Source organism: Lissotriton helveticus, chromosome 9 (genome assembly GCF_964261635.1).
Source record: "Lissotriton helveticus chromosome 9, aLisHel1.1, whole genome shotgun sequence".
NCBI classification, from domain to species: domain Eukaryota; kingdom Metazoa; phylum Chordata; class Amphibia; order Caudata; family Salamandridae; genus Lissotriton; species Lissotriton helveticus.
Genome location: NC_136070.1, coordinates 877,111,887 through 877,128,077, shown reverse-complemented (window position 1 = coordinate 877,128,077; position 16,191 = coordinate 877,111,887). Strand labels below are relative to the sequence as shown.

The 16,191-nt window shown below is 45.1% G+C and overlaps 1 protein-coding gene across 1 annotated transcript in view; it reads right to left on the bottom strand.

Annotated features, from left to right (window-relative positions):
* Positions 1-16,191, bottom strand: part of LOC144781944 (cytochrome P450 2G1-like) — a 350,994-nt gene that overhangs the window by 127,795 nt on the left and 207,008 nt on the right. The gene's annotated exons all lie outside the window — the stretch shown is intronic.

The following is a 16,191-nucleotide window of genomic DNA, read 5'->3' as shown; positions in this document are numbered from 1 at the left end:
GCTTCTATGGGTTAGGTACGAGAAACGTCCCGGGAGATTGCTGAAGGGCGGGCTTGCGTCCGAGGAGTGTCAGGGGGAGGTTTCTGGCTTCCACGTCATATCTTGGCACTTCATGCCACATTCCTTTGAGGCCTGTGAAGGGCGGGCTGCTTTCCTCTTTAGACACAGACAGACAGAGAGTGCAGTGGATCAGGATAGGATTAGATGCTAAACTTTAAGTTTATGTTTTGACTAATTAATTAGGTCTGAAAAGATTTATTTGATTTATGCATTTATTTCTCTTAATAGCATATTTTTGCAAACTATTTAAGTACTGATTAGCTTTGCAAGACTATTTTTCTTAGAAACTCTTTAAGACTTTTGCGCCACATTTTTCATAACTACATGTAATGCTTATATGCAGACTGTAATGTGTTCTGTATTATTGATATTTTTCCTGTTTTCCAAATTCTGTAACCTGATTGATATTTTACTAATGAATAAAGGGTCAGAGAAAAATTAACTTTTTGACTAGAAAATAAAACCCTTTAAAATAATCAACAACTCTCTTTATTGGCTTACAATAATAATTGTATTTTGACTGTTCATCTTTATTTAAAGTCTCCTGAAGGTAATACATGGTGTGAAGGGCCCAACACCTTTTGAGCGGTAAATTAGAGGTAGTATGGAGGTTTTACATTGAGAAACTACCAGAAGAAATTACCGCTCTCCATCAGTACCATGTCTCAAAGTGCAGTTAAGGAAAGTATTTGTTTGAATTCTGAATTTTCTAACTCCTCTGTTTTGTCTTCTAGTGCTAAATTACATCTAGATGCTACATCTGAGAAGTGTCTCTCCAGTTTTGAGGAATCCCAACTACCAGGCAAGACACAAAACATCTCTATGTTTTCATTTCCTGGTAGTGAGGTCAGTTCTATCTCGGAGATAACCCATAGACAGGTCATTGACATACAGACAAAACGAGAACAATTGACCCACATATTCCCTGATGTGACAATGTCCTGTGTCTCAGACCATGCTCTTGATTTAACTGCTGCAACTGAAGTCAACCTCCTTGCTGAAAAGAAATAAAATCCTCACCCCTTCTTTGCTGTTTTGCCTTCAAGCACACCACATATTGAAAAGTCAGAAAATTATAGTACTGTATGCTCTGATGCACCTGTACCACCTTCTAATGCAGATGAAAACGAGAACATTTCCAAAGACCAAGTGATCTCTTACCTGTTTCCTCTGACTAAGACATGTGAACTGCCAAATGGTAAAGGGAGTCTGATCATCACAGACACTAAGACAAGCATTATTCTGAGCCATCCCGAAGAAAGAACTTCAATGTATTTTAATGTGCAAAGCAACTGTGAAGATTTCACTACTGGCAACAAGGAATGTACTGTTCAAGGTCTATCGCCCTTTTCCAGAATTTAAAGCCTATCATCCTTGTGCCCCTATGCCATCAGCTTGTCTTCTTTCAGAGACTCCAGAATCCTCAGCTGGCCTGCCATCTGAGCCCAAACCTGCAGCCTTCCTGCCATCAGTACCGGGTCCTCCAGACTACCTTCCTTCAGAGCCCGAGTCCTCAGCCGGCCTACCTACGGAACTTCAGCCTGCAGGTTGCCTGCCTATTGAGTCCAAACCTCTGGACTGCCTGCCTACTGAGCCTCCAACCAATTTGCTTATAGAGCCAGTGCCTCCTAAATTCCTGTTTATGGAGCCAGAGTTTCCTAAGAGCATGTCTACAGAGCCAGAACCTGCAGACTGCCTGTCTACAGAGCCAGAACCTGCAGGCCGTCTGCCTCGAGCAACGGAACCTGCTGGCTCTCTGCCTTCAGCACCATAGCTTCCAGGCTCCCTGCTTTCAGCACCCGAGCTTCCAGGCTCCCTGCCTTCTGGCCTTGAGCCTCTATTTTGCCAACTTTTTTACCCTGTGCTTCCAGTTTCCCAGCCTTCAGAGGTCTCAATACATATATATTCAGAGACTGAACCTCCGGCACCAGAGACAAAACTCTCAACATGTAAGCCTCCGGGGCCTTGGTCTCCTGCATTACTGCTTCCTAAGTCTCCTGCATGTGTATATTTTGTATGTTTTCCTCTGGGGCCGGAACTTCAGGTCTGCTTCCTATCATCTCCTTCATTTTCAGCCAGTTTGTCTTTGACCTCTGTGCCTCCTGCCAATCCGTTATCTGCTTTTGACCCAACAGTCAATCTGCCTTTGTTTTCAGAATGCTACTCTAACCTGTCATCATCAGGACTTCAAACACATTTAATGCAGACTTCTAAGTCCCTGTCACTGGATTTGGACTCTTCAAGTTCTACCTTCAATACTGCTGTTACTTTATAGAGTATTTTCCAGCCCTCGAGAACATCACAATTTACCTTCAGTCCTCTGAAAGTGTGCACTGAATCTATGATGGAAATTGACTTAATTCTCAGGAGCAAAGGCTTTGGATCCAGTTCCAGACTCCGGGAGACGGTCTTTGGAGAGGGAGTACTGTCACAATTCGCTCCCTGTGTTCTCGTGTCCACCACCAGGGGGCTGAACTGTGGGACTCGCCAGTGTTCTAATATGCTTACAGACACTCCCCTGCATGCATATTTTGACTTCCAGCCATTTGGACACTATTTGGAAATTGACATCCATTCCCAATCCATGCTGGGTTTTGTGGAAGCCAATCCAGCTCATGCCTGAAACTCCATTACCCAGAATTCCCTACTCACTGCTTTGTCTCCACCCCTGCAGGCCAAGGATGTTAATGTTAATGTTAATTTTAATGTTACTGCCATTCGTACTGTTACCCTACGGGTGTCCTGGCGCTGAAAGATCAAAATGTCCTACCGAGGTCTTAACAGAAGAGGAGGTCGAATTAACTCGACTGGAACAGCCACGTCTCAAGGGCTTTCCTAAACTCCAGATTATTAGTTATGTGCCTGAGGTACAGTGGCAGGTCATTCCATGCCTTAGCGGCTCCGAACATAAAACGTCTGCCTCCCCAGTTGGATTTTCTAACCAAGGGCACCCGAACTAGTTTCACTTCAGATGAGCGCAGGGTTCTCCTCGGCACATACCAATGGAGGTTCTGTCTAAGATGCAGAGGGCGGAGACCACGGAGAGATTTATGGACTATGCACAGAGCCTTGAAGCTAACCCGCTTCTTTACGGGCAACCAGTTCAGATTCTTTAGTTCCGCTGATATTGAAGCATATTTAGGTGTTTTAGTCAATAATCTAGCTGCCGCATTCTGCAAGAGCTGAAGTTTTTTCAAAGAACCTTCCTGTATGTTTAAGTAAAGACTGTTGCAATAGTCCAATTTGGACATGACTAGGACAGTAACAATGGTTTTCTGACTATCCGATAGAAGGAGAGGGAGAATTTTTTTGCAGGATTGTAAAATAAAGGATGTGGATGAAACCACTGCATTAACCTGGTCCTTCAGACAGAGTTTATTGTCACTATAATCTCCCAAATTCTTTACCTTCCTCACAGGTTGAGGGAAAGGGCCCATTTCATCCGGCCACCAGCTAGGCGACCAGAAATTCACTTTGTTGCCAAATAGAACCACCTCCGTCTTACTCGAATTGAGCTTAAGACAGTTTTGGTTCATCCAGCAACCTACAGCTGATAAGCAGTCCTGGAACCGGGTGGCCGTATCATGTAGCCTGTCTGGGAGCAGTGATACAACAATTTGTGTGTCATCTGCGTATGATGTTAAATTGAACCCAAAGGATTCAATCAAAGGCGCCAATTGAGCAACATAAACGTTAAAAAGGGTAGGACTAATTGAAGATCCCTGGGGGACCCCACATGGTAACGAGAAAGGTTGGGAAGTATACCTCCCCAAGGCAACTGCCTGGACCCTGTCTGAAAGAAAAGATTTGAGCAGCATCCAGGCCACCACTTCTATGGGTGGAGGAATTCAGCTCACCTGTGGCTGGCTGCTGCTAGCCTGCTTACACCTGATGAGTGTGATTACTGTGAGCTCTATTAAGCCCCAGTTCCCTTCAGGCCAAGGTTGGTCATTGTAGGTGTTTACTGGGGAGACTGATCCTTGTTTCCAGTGCTCCTGAGCTTTTGCCATTCTTGCTTCCTGAGCTTTAGTTATGTCTTGTTCCTGACCAGCTGCTGTTTTCCTTGTCCCTTGTTCCTGAATTAGCACTGTCTGCAGTGCTACCCTGACCCCTGGGCCTTAGTATTCCTTGTTCCTGAACTGCAGCAGTCTCCCTTCTCCTGAATTAGCAGTGCTACCTTGTTTCCTGAGTTCCTGAGCTATTGCTATTCCTTGTGCCTGAATTAGCACTGCCTGCAGTGCTCTTGTTTCCTGAGTTCCTGAGCGATAGTTATTCTTTGTCCCTATTCCTGGGCTTCAGCTATTTCTTGTTCCTGATTTGCACTGCTTGCAGTGCTCTCTTGACTCCTTGACTCCTGAGCTGTAGCTATTGCCTGTTTCTTGAACTAGCACTGCCTGTAGTGCTACCTTGACTCCTGAGCTAAAGTAATTTCCCTGTTTCCTGAACTAGCATTGCCTGCAGTGCTACCTTGACTTCTGAAACTTTGGTCATTTCACTGTTCTTGAACTAGCACTTCCTGCAGTGCTACCTTGGCTTCTGAAGCTTTGGTAATTCCCTGTTCCTGAACCGGCACTGTCTACAGTGCTGCCTTGACTCCTGAGCCTTAGCTCACTTCTTGTTCCTGCCCCAGCTCTGCCTTCTATGCTACGTTGTTTTCTTGATTCCTTAACCTGCACTATTCTAGTATACCCTTGTAGCCTCCCCTTCTGTATATCCCTTTCCAGTCCCTGCCTTTCTTCCCATTTTCTTGGTTCTAGTTCTAGTTTGCTGTCTTTCTATTCTGCTGTCTTATTTCTATTACCTTGTATGTTTGTTACCTGCTTTATGCCATGTGTGCCCTGTGATTTCCTTCATTTCCGGTTAAGCACTCCTTCTTGATAGCTCCTTGTCTATTGTGCTTGTGTTTAGTTCTACCCCCTTGCTGTTACTGCCTTGCGTGTTCCTGTCTGATCGCCAGGATCCATGGGCACAGCTGACTACCTAGGTGGTGTTTCTTGTTCACTGTAAGTATTGTCTTTCAGTTACATTTATAACATCACCATAAGTATAAGCTCCACAGACCCTGCCTTTGCATGCATATCCTACATGTGGGTATTTGCAGTCAGTATCTGTAACAGCAATTGTGGGTGAGAAACTTACTGAGCCTCAGTCTTACCATGTGGAGCTCCTGAGTGCTTTACCCCACACTCCCCTTTATTGTTAATTTTGTTTCATATATATGTCTTGCACATTCGTCCTGGGTGTAGTTTTTCTGAATGCTAAATTTCCTCATGAGTGCCCTTCCTTTTTGAGGCTTAGCCGTCTTGTTCCTTCGTGCAGGATTCCCCTTTGAATCTCTTTTCTACTCTGACTTCTTGTATGATCCTGGGCAGCGCTGTACTCCTCTTTCTGTGTACATTTTTCTACCCAGTTCCGAGTCCTTGCCCAAGTCCCTGACTGTGTTCCCCACATAGTCCCGGACAGTCCCTGACACTCCACCCCTATCTGAGAGGATGACATCTAAAACCATCCAGTTTTGAAGAGCAACAAGTCTCGTAGCCCGAACTACTACCATAACATTGGTCAATATTCCTGCCATCATATTGATGACCCCCTCTAACACCCGGGTGAGTCGTCTAATATTGAGGCTATTGGCCATAGGGCCCCAGAAGGGTAGAATGCCTTTCATTGCATCAGTAAACTGTTGCAGAGTCGTATCAGTCTGGTGTATGTCGATCATCCTCTTAAATCGGGAGGCTATGAGTTTTGTAGTAGTTGGGAGGGGCAATATAAACTGGGGGAAGGAGGTAGGAAAAGTAGCACTGCCCGGACCATCCTTCAGGGAGCCACACATAGCCATGAGCACCACAGACAAAATAAACATTAGGGGGCGGGATCAAGGGCGGTCTTTTGAGTATCCTCAATATAGAAGTGGTATTGCATCTACTCTCCCCCACCTCTATGTCTCCTGCCCCTTGAACACAAAAAGGAGCCAGTGCATCTAACACCGCCAATGATATGAGCTTATCTTCGGTGACATTGTGGGCTTGGAAGGATTGGTAATATTCTGATACATTAAACTGCAAGAAATTGTCTCTGTCCATCTCTGTTCTGTTTGTCTTTCTATCTTGATCTGCTGCTTGAGACAGGAATTCAAGAATACCCGGTCAAACCGCCTACTTCCGGGGGAAACACCAGGTGGGACCCTATGTTGGGAATACACGTTCATTGTCAGGGAACGGTAACCAGTACCTCTTTGTTCCAATGGGTCAGTTTGAGAGAACGAGCGGATCATACTGAGAAAGGTAAACCACCCCTCACATCTATTAAGATAGGATAAGTGCATAGGCAACAAGTTCTCACTTCGACAGAAGGTAACAAACTACATACCCAACATTTTGTCGTATTATAGGCAGCATGGGCTTGGTGCAATGTCTGGATCAAAACATTGTTCGTATAAGACTTCTGGTGCTCTTCATTATTTGGTGTTAAGGCACCAAAAATATGTCCAGGAGGAGCTGGAGTAGTACTCCAAGCATGCACAGGGTATTTCTCTTCTAGGGAAAACATCACCCCAAGTACCAGCATCAGGGAAAACACAATTATTGCAATAAACACTATATTACTCTTAGTAGACCAAGTGGACCAAACAGGCCCATTTGAAGTGGGACGTGGAGCCGCAAAAGGCTGCTCCTCATCATGGATAGGGCAATCAAAGGGATACATGTATAAAACTTCAAAAGCAGCTTATATGTATCAGAGGGAACAATTCACAAACTTGAGCCACTAATGCTACAACCGAGCAGAGAGGCACAAGTCACCTAGCGTCCGTCTAGAGCCTCGCTGGTAGGCTCCTATTGTTCATCAACGACGGTGCTATGAAGAACTCCCACGGGGAGATGCGTGATCACAGCCCTTGCTGAAACAGCAAATCCTCTTATTTCAGGATAGGGTACCCTCCATCCTTGGAAGATACCCTCAGCTTATCCTGTCCAGTGTACAGGTCAGTGCACCAATCTCTGTTCCCTGTTCTCTATTCTTTCACCGGTACCTTAGACAGGGTGCCTACAACCTGGTCTCGAGTCTTTCCCTAACTCCTAGCTTGTCCCTCTGGTGCACTGTCCTTTTGTTGGGGGTGCATGTTATACCTGGTGGCTCCAGGCACTGTCTCGCCAACAAAAAAGGGGTAGAATTCAGGGTCAGGTGGGCATTGAAACTCAGATTCTTGTTCACCAGAAGCGGGAGTATCCATGGTGGCCCTTATCTCTAGGGAGACCGCCTCAAGCAGAGCCGCGCCACTTTCTTCGTCTGTCTGTGCCCACCTCAATCGGGCATCAGAGAAGGGAAAAAAACGGAGCACTCGCTCCCCTTCCTGGTCAGGAATGCCATTGAGGACCCACCAGACAGACGGAAACAGGAGAGGGATCCTCTTGATATGAGATCCATGCACCCAGTGCTTCCGGCCCTCAATCTTCACTGAGGTGCGGGGGGCGAGCAGGAAACGCAGTGGCCCCTCCCACCTTGGCTCCAGGCAGTTCTTCTGCTGAAAATTCTTCACCAAAACAAAGTCACCGGGCTGTAGCTGATGCCCGGCCCCCTCTTGTACTGGTCGCAGTGTGTTGTGAATCTGTTGGTGGATAGAACGAAGATCTTCAGACAATTCATACAGATAATCTACAAGCAAGGGGTACTCTATCTCGGAAAAGTGCTTGGGTCTTGGAACGCCCCAGACATTAGCGGGGTGTCCGAAGACCACCTCATATGGGGACAACCCTGTTCTAGAATGTGCTGTCGCTCTGGTAGTTAACAAGGCCAAAGGTAACGTACCTGGCCCTTGCAATCCTGTGCTTTCTTGGAACTGCCCTAACTTCAGTTTGAGAGTACCATTGTTCTTCTCAACCAGGCCTGCAGCCTGGGGGAGATTCGCTGCATTCACTTCTGCTTAATATGCGAACATTTGCACACCAATACAATGACTTTTGAATTGAAGGGACTTCCGTTGTCACTCCAGATCACACTTGGCAATCCAGAGCGCGGGAAGGACTCTTTCAAGAGGGCCTCCGCCATCGCCATAGCTGTATTCTCCTTGGTGGGGTAAGCCTCAATCCATTTACTGAATGCACAAATCACTACCAGCACATACTTCAAATTGTTAACTCTTTCCATTTCGATTAAATTTACCTGGAGAACCTCTAAAGGGAAGAAACGTGGTGCAAAGTTACCTGCGGGTGTAGGAGAGGCTTTCCCAGGATTATGTTTCAGACAAATGATACAATGCTTCACTAGGTGTGTGGCTACCTTAGAGATATTATCATTTTGCCATTCTGGGTCCAGTAGTTTATATACTCCTTTGGAACTAATGTGTGCTGGGCTGTGGACCATGGCAACAACAGGGAGCAAACAGGCATTAGGCAGCAGCCACCTCTGCTTCTAAGACAAATCAGTCCAACACCCATCCTCGTCTAAACACCACCCTGTACTCTCCTCCCATATTGCCAATTCATCTAGGGTCGCCTCATCCTAAATTTCCCTGACATTTTCCAATGTGTCCTCAAACATGCCATTGTCTGGCACCCACCTAAAAGGACCTGCCACAAACATCCTTTTCATCTTTGATCAAGCTGTCTCCTTAGCTGTCTGGTCTGTGAAAGCATTTCCCCTCCCCACATTGTCTGTGATGGCTTTGTGGGTGCTACATTTTATTATTGCCAACTTATCTGAAAGTGTCAATGCGGACAGCAATCTATGTATCAATGGGCCGTCAAGAACCCTCGCTCCTCCCAAAATGATGGTCCACTCCAAAGGCATACTGGCTGTCAGTATAGACATTGACAGTCAGTTCCTCACTCACCTCACAAGCCCTAAGGAGGGCAACCAACTCTGCAGCTCAGGCTGATTGGTGTGGGATATGGGATGTCTCAACTAGTAGGTAACATTGTGAATAAGCTGCAGTGGAAGTGCCATCTGGTAGTTTGAAACAAGAGCCCTCAACATATAGTTCCCCTTGGGGGGCAGGTAAGGGAACATCAGTCAGGTCTACCTGTCCTTTCATTTCTTCCTCAGTCCGAAATAAACAGTCATGGTCATCATTGACCTTTTCTTCCGAAGGGAGGGGTAGTAACGTGGCTGCGTTCAGAATAGCACATTGTTTGATAATAATGTGCGGAGCAAACAAGGTTAATTCATATCCACTCAGACGTGCACTAGTACGGTGCTGTGTCGTTCTCTTATTCAATAGTGTATCCACAGAGTTCCTGGAAACTAACCATCTGCTAGATTCCTCACAGACTGGGTTTCGCCCGATGCATGGGACAGAGACCGCTCTCCTCGCTGTGACAGAGGGAGCCAGGATGATTGTGGATCAGGGTGGCACTGCGGCCATTATTCTTTTAGACCTCAGTGCCGCCTTCGACACCGTAAACCACAACATCCTTCTACATAGGCTCTCTGATCTGGGAATAACAGCTAATGCAGTTTCCTGGCTCAAATCCTTTTTATCAGACCGCTCATTCCAAGTCTTTGAGGGTAATGTCACATCCCCTAGGAAACCACTCAGTTGTGGGGTACCACAGGGCTCCTCCCTGAGCCCCACACTTTTTAACATATACATGCGCCCTCTAGCTGAGGTCGTCCGCCCCTTTGGAGTGCAAATTGTATCATATGCTGACGACACTCAGCCAGTGGTGACACTGAACCATCCCCTGACCCAGCCAAGCGACCTGAGGGGCTGCTTGGAAGCAGTCTTCTCATGGATGACTCTGTCTTGTCTCAAACTCAATGGAGACAAGACAGAGCTGATGGTGTTAGGCAACTCCCCCCAAAAATCTATTGACCCCATCTGGCCAACCTCGCTGGGGCCTGCCCCTAGAGCTAAAGACACTATTAAAAGCCTAGGAATCTGGATGGACAAGGCACTCACCTTTAACTTCCAAGCGGTCAAACTCTCAGCTACCTGCTTTGGCATACTTAGGCTCATCCGCAAAATCCTCCCTCTCCTCCCATTTAAGGCAAGACAGATTTTGATTCAGGGCCTGATCCTCTCCCGGTTAGACTTTGGGAACGCCCTCTACTTGGGAGCCCCTCAATCGACCCTTAATAAGCTCCAAGTGATCCAGAACTGCGCAGCCCGCACCCTTCTACGGATCCCCCGTCATCTCCCCATAAAATCTGAACTCAGAGACCTCCACTGGCTACCCATCAGAAAAAGAATCGAATTCAAGAGTATGTGCATTGCCCACCGTGCCTTCTGGAGAAAGGGAACAACCATTAATCATCTTCTGATCACCCCCTACCACCCGAACAGACAGCTTAGATCTGCATCTGCCTTCCGAGTGACAAGTCCCAGGATTCCGAAAGCCAGATCCGGGGGCCGAACATTCTCCTTCAAAGCAGCGGGACTCTGGAACTCCCTTCCTCTTCCCCTCCGTTCAGAACCCAACCTCCTATCCTTCTGGAAAAAGCTAAAAACCCTACTATTCAATAAATAATTCCATCTCCCCCCCTCATTCACACACGCAAATCCTCAGCATTAGGACGCCTCAGGGTAGCTACCGCGCTATATAAAAACTACTCCATTCCATTCCATTCCACAGCATGAGGTACCATTACTGTGAGATCAGTATCAAGGACGAGCCCTGATAGAGACTGCCATTGCTGCGGCAGCACTCAGCTCAGGAGAGCTCTGGCGACGTTATCAAGAATAGCAGAGAAATAAGCGCATGGTCTCTGCTTACCACCAAAACCCTGTGTTAGAACAGAAAGCGCACAACCATCCACCCTGTGTAAATAGAGCATAAAAGGCTTCTGGTAATAAGGAGTACCAAGCACAGGGGCGGAACAAAGCTCAACCTTTAATTGCTCAAACGCTTACTGCCATGCAGATGTCCAAGGTAGGGGTTCATGCACATCCTTGGTGGTCAGGTAAAGGAGGAGTTATGTTAGTAAGGAATAATTAGGGATCTAGTGACAACAATACGAAGTTATACCAATGAAAGTGCGTACCTTGCGTTGGGTCTTAGGAACAGGCATATTAGTAATAGCACCTATGCGTTCAGGTGTTAGTCTGCGACCCACCTTCAACAGTAGGTGACCTACATAGGTGGCCTCCTGTCAGCAATATTGAAATTTGGTAGGTGACACCTTGTGTCGATGGTGTGCCAAATGCAACAATAATTTAACTGTAGCTTATTTGCAACCACCCTCAGTGTCTGAAGCCACAAGGAGGTCATCAACACACTGCAACATCACATTACCAGGAGGAAGCTCCAAAGAATCCAATTGAGCTTTTAAAGCTTGGCTATAGATACTAGGACTTTCTGTATAGCCTTGTGGAGCACGGCAGAACCTAAAGCTCCTTCCGGCTATAGCAAATCCAAACAGACATCTGCTATCTGTATGGATTGGTATGCTGAAGAAAGCATTCTTCAAGTCGATCACTGAAAATAATTTTGCTGATGGGGGAATCGGAGTCAAGATCGTGATAATGTCTGAAACTACCGGATACTGGATAATCACTATCTTGTTAACCTCTCTAGGGCTATCATGAAATGATAAAAATTGGAATGAGCATCAGGAGAATCCAGGGATTTTATTCCGTTGACGAAGATACGCACTCTCAGTCACAGTCTCTGCCCTCAGAGGACATTAGTACTGATGAATCCACGGGTATTGACTCAGTTAGTAGTTCCCCAGCTAGGAAAACTACACAGAAAAAACGCCTTTCTAAAAGGAAACCTTCCACAGCAAGCAGTACCACGGATCCTACTAGAAAACTAGCTTGGGATTATTCTACTACTACCTTCTCTTTTCTGGAGCAAGATAGTCCGGCAACATTGATTGGGGGACAAGGCTCTACTCAACCCTCTCAGCCTCCAGTTACGCTCGATCTCCTCTTTAATACCTTGAAGTTAATGCAATCTGAGGCTAGAGGGGAGAGTAGGAGGGCAAGACAGGAATCAAGAAAGATACAGAACAAACGCAGAACTATAAGTAAAAGGCAAGATGAGATGGTCGAGAGAGTCGCCCATGTAGAGGAAAGGACTAGCAAAGTAGAGGACGACTTGAGAGATCTGAAATCGTACAAAGAAGAGCATCAAAAGGTGGCGGAGGATGTTAATTGGAAGCTGGAAGACTTTGAGAACAGGCAGCGCCGTAATAATATCAGACTGTTAGGCGTGGAAGAAGGTCTTGAAGGAGAGGACCCCAGAATGTTTGTTGTAAATCTGTTAAAGGGGGCTTTTCCAGAACTATCTAGTTGGCAGTGGGAGAATGAAATTCAAAGAGCCCATCGCTTTCCATTTTTCCTTAAAAGGGGTCAGCCTCAGGCTGGAGCTCAGGGCGGGCGTCCAAGGGCTCTGTTAATTTTTGTAGGGAATTTTCTCCTGAGGCAGTTGATATTGGATAAAGCCAAGCCAGAGTCGAGACGTACCTACAATAATGTCACTTTTATTGCAAGACCAGACTTTTGCCATGCCACAGTCGAGCGTAGATGGAGGCTGAGGCAACTGATACCACATATTCAGGCTCTGGGTTCAGAAGCTTATTTGTTATATCCCGCAAAATTGAAAATTGTGACTAAGGGCCAGTTTAAATTCTTTTTTTCCGAGATCAAGGCGAAGGCTTATATGATGGAAGTCTTGGGATATAAGGAGAACAAATAAATGGATTTATTTTTGGTATGCTGAATGGCGGTGGGGAGGAGTGGCGGCTGCTGCTTCCCTGGCGTCCACACATAGGTCATGCCTGACCTATTTGCCTGTGGGGTGGGGGGTGGGGTAGCGAGGGGGGGGTCAGCGTGATGGGAGGGAGGGAGGAGAGGGGGAAGAGGGAAAGCAAATGGCACATATCATACGCAGTAAGACGCAGTTTGTGGCAGTTACAGGCCTTATACAAAGGGAGGAAGAAGGAAGCAGTGGATATGTTTAAGAGTAGGAAGTGGGAGCTGGTACTAATCTTTGATGTCTTTTAATGGCTTGTCGAATTTTGTCAATGAATGTGTGTGGTCTTAATGATCTCCAGAAAAGGTTACGAGTTTCAGCATTTTGCAAGTCGTTGTATCCAGATCTGATCTGTCTACAGGAAACTCATGTGGAGGGAGGTAAGGGTTTTCTGCTAGAGCAGTTGGGTTTTAGAGTCTTAGCACATACCAAACAAGCCTCTAAAACACGTGGGGTAGCGATTTTGGGGAGAGGGACGGACTGTACAGTCTTTAGGAGTAAAGAAGATATTTGGGGAAGGTGGGTGATTGTAGATATAGGATTCAGAGGAGCTAGGTTTACACTGGTTTCAGTTTATGGATCAACGTGTGATGAACCGGACATATTTCAATTTTTGGATCATGAAATTTCAACCTGGGTGGAACCGATTGTTTGTTGCGGGGATTTTAATATTAATCGTCCGGCTAGTATTGAGCTACAACTGGGCCATTCCTATACGGGGAGGAAGAAAAGGGTGCACAGGGCGATAGTAGACATGGCTACGCACAATGCTCTTTCAGATGTTTGGGCTAATTTGCACCCACAGACAGATGGCGATACCTTTTTCTCTGCTCCTCATAGTATAACAGTAAGACTGGACTATTTTTTAATATCTAACGTCCTGCTTTCTAATACACAGATTAAGAAGCTACCCCGCCTGGTCTCTGATCATAATCCACTGTTATTGACAGTTAGTGTAAATGGGTTAGTTAGAAAGACATACAAATGGTCATTTGAGCGAGCTTTGTTAAAAGATGAGGGATATTGTAAGCATATGGAAAAGTGGATTAGTGAGTTTTGGCTTAATAATAAGGGGAGCACTAGTAGTGGTTATATTTGGGATGCCTTCAATGCAGGTGTAAGGGGAGAGACAATTAGTTTTTCAACATATAGACGAAAAAAAGAAAGAGAAATGATTGATCAACAAGTTAATACACTTTTGAATGCAGAGGTAGAGTTAAGTAGGTTAATCGTGAGGGGGCTTCCATTGGATCAACACTTGTTGGAAATTATGGTATTAAAGGCGGAAATAGCGGAAAGATTTACTAACAAGACAGCAGTAAATTATTTAGCAAAGAAGGAGCAGGCCTGTGAGTTTAGTGAGCGGGTGGGTCATATCCTTGCCGTTAGGACCAGACAAAAAGCCAATGCAGGGGACATTAAAAATATGGTAGACGATTCAGGCAACTTGATCTCGGACACTGCAGGTATAAGGAATTAATTTTGGAAGTACTATTCTGGATTATATGATACGGAAGCAGAGGTAGATATGGATAAAGTTAGGGATTACCTAGGAAATATCCAACTCAATAAGCTAGATCGAGAGGAAAAAGCTATATTAGATGCCGCCATATCATTAGAAGAATTGACACTAGCCTTATCAGATCTCCCGTCCTCAAAAGCTGCAGGACCAGATCTGCTACCGATTGAATTCTATAAAACTTTTATTTCAGTTCTTAGAGTGGAGTTATTGGATACACTTATTCAAGCTCAGAGAGAAATTTAAATTCCAAAATCATGGGGCGGGACTGAAATCATAGTTATTTTGAAAAAAGGTAAACCTGCCACAGCCCCTGGGTTTTATAGACCTATTGCTTTAATGAACGCTGATGTGAAGCTGTATTCCAAAATCCTGGCAACAAGGATGACAGCCGTTATAGATAAATTAGTTACCCCAGTACAACATGGATTTATCCCGGAGAAGGGGACTACAGAACATGTTAGGACAGTGATCACCTGTTTTGACGCTATGGAGGTTACTGGCGGCCCTGTCGCAGCTTTATTTTTGGATGCTGAAAAGGCTTTCGACAGGGTCGCTTGGGAGTACTTGTGGGAGCTATTGAGAACCTTTGGGTTTGGTGCCAACTTTATAAGAGCAATTCAGGTTCTCTATAGGGATCCAACGGCTAGAATCAAAATTAATCGGGATCTAACTTCGGCGGTGCAGATTAAAAGAGGAACAAGGCAAGGCTGCCCAAGTTCTCCCCTTTTATTCGCACTGTATATGGATCCGTATTTACGCTACCTTAACCTTAATCCCAGTATTCCCCCCTTGTGCGTAAATGAGTTAGAAGTTAAAGTGCTGGCATACGCAGACGATGTCGCGATAATTACCCCTGATCCTGCATTGGCAATTGGCGAGATAGAACAAGAGGCCCTCAAATTTGGCATTATTGCTGTATATAAGCTTAATAGAGCAAAAACACAGATTATTAAAAACACATTGGTTCATTGTAATGATTTACGAGTGGTCTCGGCAGCAGTCTATTTAGGGGTTGAAATCTCGCCTAATTTAGGGACAGTGGTTGAACGAAACATCTCCCCCTTACTCAGGAAAGTAAGTTTGGATTTGACGAGGCTAAATAATCTCAGACTCACGTTAGTGGGCCGCACTAACATCATTAAAATGCTTATACTTCCCAAATTTCTTTATTTTTTTCGTACGATTCCCCTTTTGTTTGAGTCAATGTGGTTTAACAAATTGGAGTCGATCCTTAATAAATTCATTTGGTCATATGGGAAGACAAGACGGGCTTACAAATTTATGACTTTGCCAAGGAACAGGGGAGGATGGGGGGTCCCTGATTTTAGGTTATATTATTGGGCATCGGTATTGCATTATATTCAGGGTTTGATTGGAGCAAGTGAAGGGGATTTGAAAGTCAAAGCTTTTTCAACTATGATTTATTCAATTGTATTGGGCTCAGATACTGTAAATGCTTTCTTAAATTGTACTGACTCATCATATTATAAACGTACACGTTTCAAGACAGTTGCTGCGGCACATAACGTATGGACAGCTGTTGCAAAAAATTGTGGATTAGGGAGATTTAATAGGTATACCAGACTGTATAGGAACAAGTCCCTACCCTCTTTAATTTTTTCCGACGCCATTATGGCAGATTGGGACAGAAACGGTATTAAAAAAATAGGAGATATGCTGGATTCAGATGGAAATATAGTTCAATTTTCAGATTTGGTGTCAAAATTTAATATAGCAAGATATAGCTTTTTTAAGTATCTGCAGATCAGGAGTTTTTTTAATAAGAAAAAAGGAGGCGTGGGTGGATTTAATACAAATAGTATTATGGAAGCAATAGCGCAAAGTGGGGAGTGCTCCATTCGATATCTTTATGCCCATTTGGCTGAATCGAAGAAAGACGACACTGACAAATTT